The sequence below is a fragment of the Coenobita brevimanus genome, chromosome 101 (assembly GCF_032717465.1).
Source record: "Coenobita brevimanus isolate Jiangsu-jjx chromosome 101, ASM3271746v2, whole genome shotgun sequence".
Classification (NCBI taxonomy): Eukaryota; Metazoa; Arthropoda; class Malacostraca; order Decapoda; family Coenobitidae; genus Coenobita; species Coenobita brevimanus.
Genome location: NC_137054.1, coordinates 32623096 through 32631535, shown reverse-complemented (window position 1 = coordinate 32631535; position 8440 = coordinate 32623096). Strand labels below are relative to the sequence as shown.

General features: G+C 41.2%; 1 non-coding gene across 1 annotated transcript; it reads left to right on the top strand.

Moving 5' to 3' along the window:
- Positions 1–286: 286 nt before the first annotated feature.
- On the top strand, positions 287–405 carry LOC145415258 (5S ribosomal RNA). Its single transcript, XR_013900036.1, has one exon. It is a non-coding gene; the product is annotated as a 5S ribosomal RNA (ribosomal RNA).
- Positions 406–8440: the final 8035 nt, after the last annotated feature.

Sequence of the window (8440 nt, the reverse complement as noted above, 5' to 3'; positions counted from 1 at the left end):
TCCCACAACACAAAGAAGACAAAAAGAAAATAAAGAAATGGTTTAATACAGAATGTAAAAAATCATATGAAAAAAGGGATTTGTTGTGGAATAGATACAGAATACACAGTAGTGAACGGGCATACAGTATAACAACTATAAACAGGCAAGAAACAATTATACAAGAATAAGGAGGGAAGCCCCAAAACAGTTTGAGGAGGACATCATAAATAAAAGTAGTGATCAACTGAAGCTATTTTACAGCTACATCCGAAGCAAAACCAAAGTGAAAGATAAAATACAATCAGCCAACGGCCATACCACGTTGAGTACACCGCTTCCCGTTCGATCAGCGAAGTTAAGCAACGTTGGGTCTGGTTAGTACTTGGATGGGTGACTGCCTGGGAACGCCAGATGCTGTTGGCATAACGTTCTCCCTACGTGTCAAGTGGGGTTGGTGGAGGATTAGTGTCCCTCCCTGTAAAACAATTAACTCTAAGCCGTTGGCCACCCCGTTTGGGATACATGGCGTCTGGCAATGAGTTACATATGAGGGGATTACCTATACACAAGAGAAGGATAATTGTCAAGCACTAAATAAGAATTTCCAATTTGTTTTTACAGAAGAAAATAATTTTGAGCAGGATGATATGGAACATGCATGCCCACACATATTACCAGATATACAAATATCAGAAAAAGAAATACAGGAGTTTAGTAAATTAGGCAAAGGAAAAATAAATGGTCCTGATGAAATTTCATGTTGGGTGCTACATGAATGTGCAAAGGAGTTAACTAAACCATTATCTTTAATTTTCAAGAAATCCTTGGGACAAGGTAAACTGCCTGATATTTGGAAGAAACCAAACATAGTTCACTTATTCAAGAAAGGGAATAGAGAAAATCCACTTAACTACCAACCAGTATCACTTACCAGTGTTGTAAGCAAGGTATTAGAAAAGCTGATAAGAAAAATATGGATAAATCATCTAGAAGAAAACAATATGATAACAGAAAGACAGTTTGGTTTCCAAAAGGGAAAATCATGTGTTACTAATTTGTTGAGCTACTATGATAGAGTAACAGAAACATTACAGAAAAGAGAAGGATGGGTGGACAATATCTGTTTAGATGTCAAGAAAGCATTTGACGGAGTACTGCACCTAAGACCTTTGTGGAAACTGTACCATAAAGGAGGAATCCGAGGTAAACTGTATTGCTGGATGCAAGATTTTCTCAAAAAAAGAGAAATGAGAACTACTAAGGGGAAATTACTCATCATGAAGGGAAGTGACTGGCAGAGTTCCATTGGGCTCGGTGCTGGCACCAATCATGTTTTCAGTGTATATAATAATGATATAGATAACAATATTGAAAATGAAAGCTATCTAAATATGTTTGCCGATGATGCAAAAATACAAAGGAAAATTACTAACGCGGACTCTTGTAAAGAGCTGCAAGAAGAATTAAATAAACTTCATGGAGCAATACCTAGCAACTGGAATTCGATGTGGACAAGTGTCATGTAATCAAGTCTGGTAAAAGTGGAAAAAGACCTGATTGGGATTATAAGTTAGGAAGTAAAACCCTACACACATCAGAAAGAGAGAAGGACATACAGTAGGTGTGATTATCAATTACAGACTATCTCCGGCTGACCACATCAGGGACAAGGTACGGAACATGTATACACTGCCTGTAAATATGAGAATAGCATTCACATACATAAATGAAGACATTCTAAGAAAAATAATAACATCATTCATCAGACCAACCCTGGGGTATGTGTCAGTAGTCTGGAGTCCTCATCTCAAAAAAACAAATAGATAAGACTAAAAAAGTTCAAAGGGCGGCTACAAGATGGGTACCAAGCTTAACCCGCCATGTCCCATTGACGTATATATACATCCACACATTTTGTCACTGTCAATCCAGTTGACGTATATAAATGCGCATCAATTGCAAGGTTCATAATTTGCACAATTTTCAATTATCGCATGTGATTTTTGGTACATATACACTGTACACCTTCCTCTCCAAAATGCCAGGCAGGGACAATGCCTTACCCCACTGACCTTGCCCCCTCCGACCGCATGCCATTGTCTCGGCAATTCACCTGCTACCAGTGACCTGGCCAGTAAAGACATGTCGTGCCATAGTACGAAATTCAGGGCCAGAGTGATTCCCCAATCGATGGCAATGGGGAGGACAAAGTTTATATAGCATTAGAGGAAGAAACAGTCAGAAATGATGATCAGGCAATGTCGCCAATAAAGGTCAGGTATGTGAGTGAAACGATGCTTATATTTCCTATATTACTGTGTGAAAACCACTATACCTTCTTCTAGCTATCTATCTATCTATTGCCAGACGCCTCAATCCTGTTCGGGGTGGCCACAAACAAATCGCCTCCACCTCGCCCTGTCCCCCGCCATTTCACTGCCCCGCTCCCAACTCACACCCACCTCTCTCATATACCTCTCCACCCCATCCCTCCATCTCATCCTCAGCCTCCCCCTCCCTCTTCCCCCCTCCACCTCACTCATATACAGTCTCTTCATCAGTCTTTCACCCTCCATTCTCTCCACATGGCCAAACCACCTCAGTGTATCCTCCTAACGTTTCCTATCACATGCACATCCACACCACAATGCTTCTTTATATTCTCATTTGTCAGCCTGTCTCTCCATGTGACTCCACAGGCTCCTCTTAACCCGCGCCGTCCCGGCAACGTGAATTAACGCAGCAACATTGCAAGGTCCCTAATTTGCACAATTTTCAATTTTCGCGAGTGATTTTGTGAGTGATTTTTGGCACGTATACATGTGACACCTTCCTCTATTTCTCTACAAGATGCCAAGCAGGAACAATACCTTACACCGCATAACCTCTCCCCCCCCCTGCACGCCTTTGTCTCGGCAATTCACCTGTTACCGGTGACCTGGCCAATAAAGACATTCAGGCCCAGAGTGATTCCCCAATCGATGACAATGTGGAGAGCAAAGTTTACATAGCATTAGAGGAAGAAACAGTCAGAAATGATGATTAGGTAATGTGGGAAAAAAAAGGTCATGAATGGTGATGAGTTAGTGAGTGAAACAATGCTTATAATGCCTATATTACTGTTTGAAAACCAATATACTCTTGTACTACGTATAAATTCGTACCAAGTAAATAAATAAACTCTGTTTATGAGTGGATAAAATAGTTACCCTCCAATAGAACTCGTTTTCTTTGGTGCCAGCCTGTAAGAAAACCCAGTCAGGTAAGGAAGTACTCGTACCTAAATCGAGTATTTTAAACCTCAGGTGAGCGATTTCTCTATGAATTTTCGATGTTTCTCACCAAAAGCGGATGTTTGAGCCAAAAAAAAAAACGTCCAAAAACGTCGGGATGGGGCGGATTAAATAACTCATTTCCACTGCTCTCAATCTTGAACGTCCAAGCTTCACTTCCATAAGTTATAGAGTTGGTATCACAATACTGTCATGTAGTAACTTTTTCACTTCCATGATCACTTCCCAGCTTCTTATCACTACATTCAAGGAACCAGCAACCTTTCTCTCCTGCTGTACCCTTTCAAGCACTTCACCCTCCAAACCTCCATCCTTACTCCTCACACTACCCAAGTACTTAAATGTACTCACATTTTCCAGTTCCTCACCATCCAACCTCGCTGTACATTCACTGACTTTACCTCTCTCAAAGACCATCACTTTACTCTTCCCTACATTCACCTTTAGATTCCGTTTCTTACACACTCTCCCAAACTCATCCACCAAGCCTTGTAGCTCTCCTTCGTCTTCACTCAACAACACAGTATCATCTGCAAACAACAGTACAGGGAGTTTTCAAACACTACCCTCTCTCACCAGGGCCACTCCAACATCCCCTACCCTACCTTGTACCTCTTTTATTACCCCATCCATGTACAGATTGAACAACCATGGAGACAAGACACATCCCTGTTTCAACCCAACCTTCAAAGAGATAAGTTCACTCAGTTCACCATCCACACTCACTGCAGCCTTAGCACCATCATACATACACTTCACAGCATTCAACAACTTCCCATCTACTCCATATATTCTTAATACTTTCCACAATCCTTGTCTATCCACCCTGTCATATGCTTTCCCCAAATCCATGAAAGCCGCATACAACTTCTTTCCCTTCTCTAGAAACTTTTCCACTAAAGATCTAAGAATGAATATCTGATCTACACAACCTCTTCCCTTCCTAAAGCCTCCCTGTTCTTCTCCAACTAATTCCTCTGTTCTTTCTTTAACTCTGTCAATAAGTATCCTACCGTACACTTTTCCTATTATACTAAGAAGACAGATTCCCCTATGATTACCACACACTTCTTTTTCCCTTTTTCCTTTGTTCAAGGGAATAATTATACCTGACTTCGAATCCTCTGGGACTCTACCTTCTTCCCAGGCCAATCTGCACATTTTCCACATCCATTCTACTACTATCTCTCCCCCTTACTTCAGCATTTCACCACACACTCCATCAATTCCTGGGGCTTTCCCCAGTTTAACTTTCTTCATTGCTTCCACAACTTCTGTCCTACTGATTTCTTCCTGTCTTCTCACCTCCCTCCTTCTCCAAGCAATTCCCCAGTCACTTATACTCGCATTACTTCCATCCTCTATGGTCAACAATTCCTTAAAGTGTTCTCTCCATCTGCTAACTTTTTCTGCATTCTCCACTAGTAATCTATCATTTTTATCTTTCACTCCTCTGCTAACTTCACTTCCACCCTATCTTACTCTTTTCACCTCTTTCCAGAATATTTTCTTATAGTCCCTCCACTTTACACTCAAGTTCCTTCCAAATTCCTCATCCACTCTCTTCTTACTCTCTTAGTAATATTTTCACCTCTCTCTTTCATTCTACATATAACTCTCTCTTCCGCCTCTCAACTTCTTCCACGCCCCTATTTCTCATCCATTCATTGTATGCTTCCTTTTTTTGTGCCACAGCCTGTCTTACCTCTTCATTCCACCACGCTGTTCCTTGCACACCCTTCTGTCTTCTCTTCATTCCACACACCACAACACATGCTGCACATATTTCTTCTGTAAATATCCTGCACATGCCTTCCATGTCCCCCATCTGCTCCAATTCATATTTGCCCAATCGTTCCTCCACTTCTCTCTTATATTCTGCCTTTTTCTCATCCTCTTGTAACCTTTCCGCTCTCCTTACAAATACTCCTTCTTCCAGTCTCTCCCTTCTTCTATTTCTCCATCCTAATTGGACCTTAATTCTGGCCACCACCAAGTAGTGGTCAGAAAGTCCACTCCCCCAACCTCTATAAGCTCTTGCATCCATTACACATTTTCGCATCCTTTCATCCACACACACATAATCAATCATTGCCTTCCTTTCATTCACCACTCACCCTTCTCATCACTCGCCATGTATCAATGTGGATTATCTTGTGCCTGAAGAGGTATTGGCTATCACCAACCCCCTCCCAGCACAAATGTCCACTAACGCACTGCCATTCATCTATCTCAGCAGGCACACCCCACTCACCAACTATTCCATGCATCTTCACATTCCCTATTTCACCATTCATATCACAGATCAGAAACACTCTCTCATTCCTTCCAAACTTTTCCATGCACACTTCCACATTTGTCCAGAACTCTTCTCTCACTCTGCTTGCACGATCTTGCATTGGCGCATACACACACACAATCGCCCACATTTGTATTCCAACTTTCAATCTTTCCCTCACAATCCTTGACCCAACTGATCCATACTCTCTTATGCTCTTCTTCCATCTTTTACTCAACTATACATACTCCTTCTTTTGCCCTCTCATTCTCACCCCATCCATACTCCCACTCTCTCACTCTCACCTCTCCATTTCGTTTCAGTTATTCCACATACATCAACTTTCACACCCTCAAGCACCTGGACAATCTCTCTCTCTTTCACCTCATCATTCGCTCCCCTTACATTCCAAGTTCCAATAACCATGTCCTTTGTCCGGTCCTTGGTCGTCATCTTTTGGTCAGTCCTTGTCCGAGGCTTATTGTTTGTCTTTCTAGTTAGTTGTTTTCCAGGGAGGGGCACTAACCCTCCGCCAACCCTTTTAGTCACCTTTTACGACAAGCAGGGATACTGGAGGAATATTCTTGAAAACCCCCCCTACCCCCAGGGGGTAGTACCTTCGTACTACATATAAATTCATACCAAATAAATAAATAAATACCGTTTATGAGTGGTGTGGAATAATTACCCTCCCACATAACTCGTTTTCTTTGGAGCCAGCCTGATAGAAAACCCAGTAAGGTAAGAAGTATTGCTACCTGTATCGAGTATTTTAAACCTCAGGTGAGCAATTTCCCTAAGAATTTTCGATGTTTCTCACCAAAAGCGGAGGCTTGTGCCCCATTTTTTTTTTTCCCAAAATTGGTCGGGACTGGGGGGAGTCAGTGCTAGAAAATTGGTTGGGACAGGGCGGGGTTAAGGGATCTAAGCCATGAAGAAAGACTAGATAAATTGATTCTACCTACACTAAAGGAGAGAAGAAAAAGAGGAGGCATGATTATGTTATATAAATGCATATCAGGGAAGGAGAAAATAGACATAAATGATTGCATATCCTATGGGGATGCATCGGCAAGAGGAAGCTGCAAAAAACTGCATAAAAAGAGAGGCGATAAAGACGTATGGAAATTTAGTTTCCCAAATAGGGCAATTGATCAGTGGAATGCACCACCGAATGAAATAGTGTCTGCCAAAACATTTTATAAATTTAAAGATATGTACGATAAAAATGGTTTAAGACACGGGACAGTAAGGGCTTGACTCATTCCTGTAAAGATACAATTAGGCAAGAACAATTAGGTAGGTAAGAACAAGCATGCATGTGCGCGCGCAAGTAAAAATATAACACCTCCTCTCATTTTGTGACAAGGATAAAATATTAAAAAATTTAAGAAAAAAGAAAAGTGGAATATTAATAATAATAGTAATAGTAATAATAATAATAATAATAATAATAATAACAATAACAATAATAATAATAATAATAATAATAATAAGAAAAAGACGAAGACGAAGAAGAAGAAGAAGAAATTAAGAATGGGTTGAAGGAAGCAATGTCTAAGGCAAATGTGAAACAAACCTGAAAGGTGGAAATTAACTTCCTGTTTCTTTTTTACTCCATGGCTAGTACCTGCGACTTTTCCTTTTGCATCCACTCACACTTTCTAGCATTTTCTAACTTTCCACCCCCTCCTTCACTTAACCCATACCCACAAAAGCTCAGGCATCAGTCTGACTCTGCACCCCTTGAATGTAGGCATTTTTTCCCAAATTTCTTGTTTTCAAACCATCATATATTTGTATCTACACTTAGTATATTCAGTAGAAGATCAAAATACCCATCAATTCTTTGTCTCTCCACTACAAATGTCCTCAGGTCTCTAGCTGGAGGTGTTATGGAGTGAGGAGGTGAAGAAGAGAGGTAGTTTTATACGATGAGGTGAGATGCGTCCGTACGAGCGAACGAGTTGGTAGCTACAGCCCGGCTGACTGCACAGGAGGTGGTGGCCTGGGTCAGGTACGACTGCCCTGCCCTCAATTACATTTGCCCAGCTAGACTTTTGCCCTTCTTTTCACCTGCCTCTGACATTTTTGCGTAAATGAATCATCACATCTTTTACACCTTATGCATCTTATTTAGAGGTTGGAGGAGTGGACTTTCTGACCACAACTTGGTAGTGGTGAGAATCAAAGTCCAAATGAAATGGAGAAATAGAAGGAAGGAAGGACAGGAGGAAGTAGTTCATACAATGAGGGTGGAAAGGTTACAAGAGGATGGAAAGAAGGCAGAATATAAGAGGGAAGTGGAGGGGCGATTGGGTAAAAATGAATAGGAGCAGATGGGGGACATGGAGGGTGTGTGCAAGATATTCACAGAAGAAATCTGTGCAGCATGTGAGGTGATGTGTGGGATGAAGAGAGACGAAAAGGGGTGCAGGGAACAGCATGGTGGAATGAAGAAGTGAGACAGGCAATGTCACATAAGAAGAAGGCAAATAGTGAGTGGATGAGAAACTGAGGTGTGGAAGAAGTTGAGAGACGGAAGAGAGAGTTATATGTAGTGAGGAAGAAAAAGGTGAAAAAATTAGTAAGAGAGTAAGAAGAGAGTGGATGAGGAATTTGGAAGGAACTTGAGTGTAAAGTGGATGGAATGTAAGAAAATGTTCTGGAAAGAGGTTAAGTGAGTTAGACAAGGTGCCAAAGAAGTTAGTTGGAGAGTGAAAGATAAAAATGGTAGATTACTAGTGGAGGAGAGAAAAAACGAGCAGATGGAGAGAACACTAAGGAATTGTTAAACATAAAGGATGAAAGTAATACAAATATAAGTGGCTGAGGAATGGCTGGAAGAAGGAGGAGAAGAGAGGACGATATCAATAGGATGGAAGTC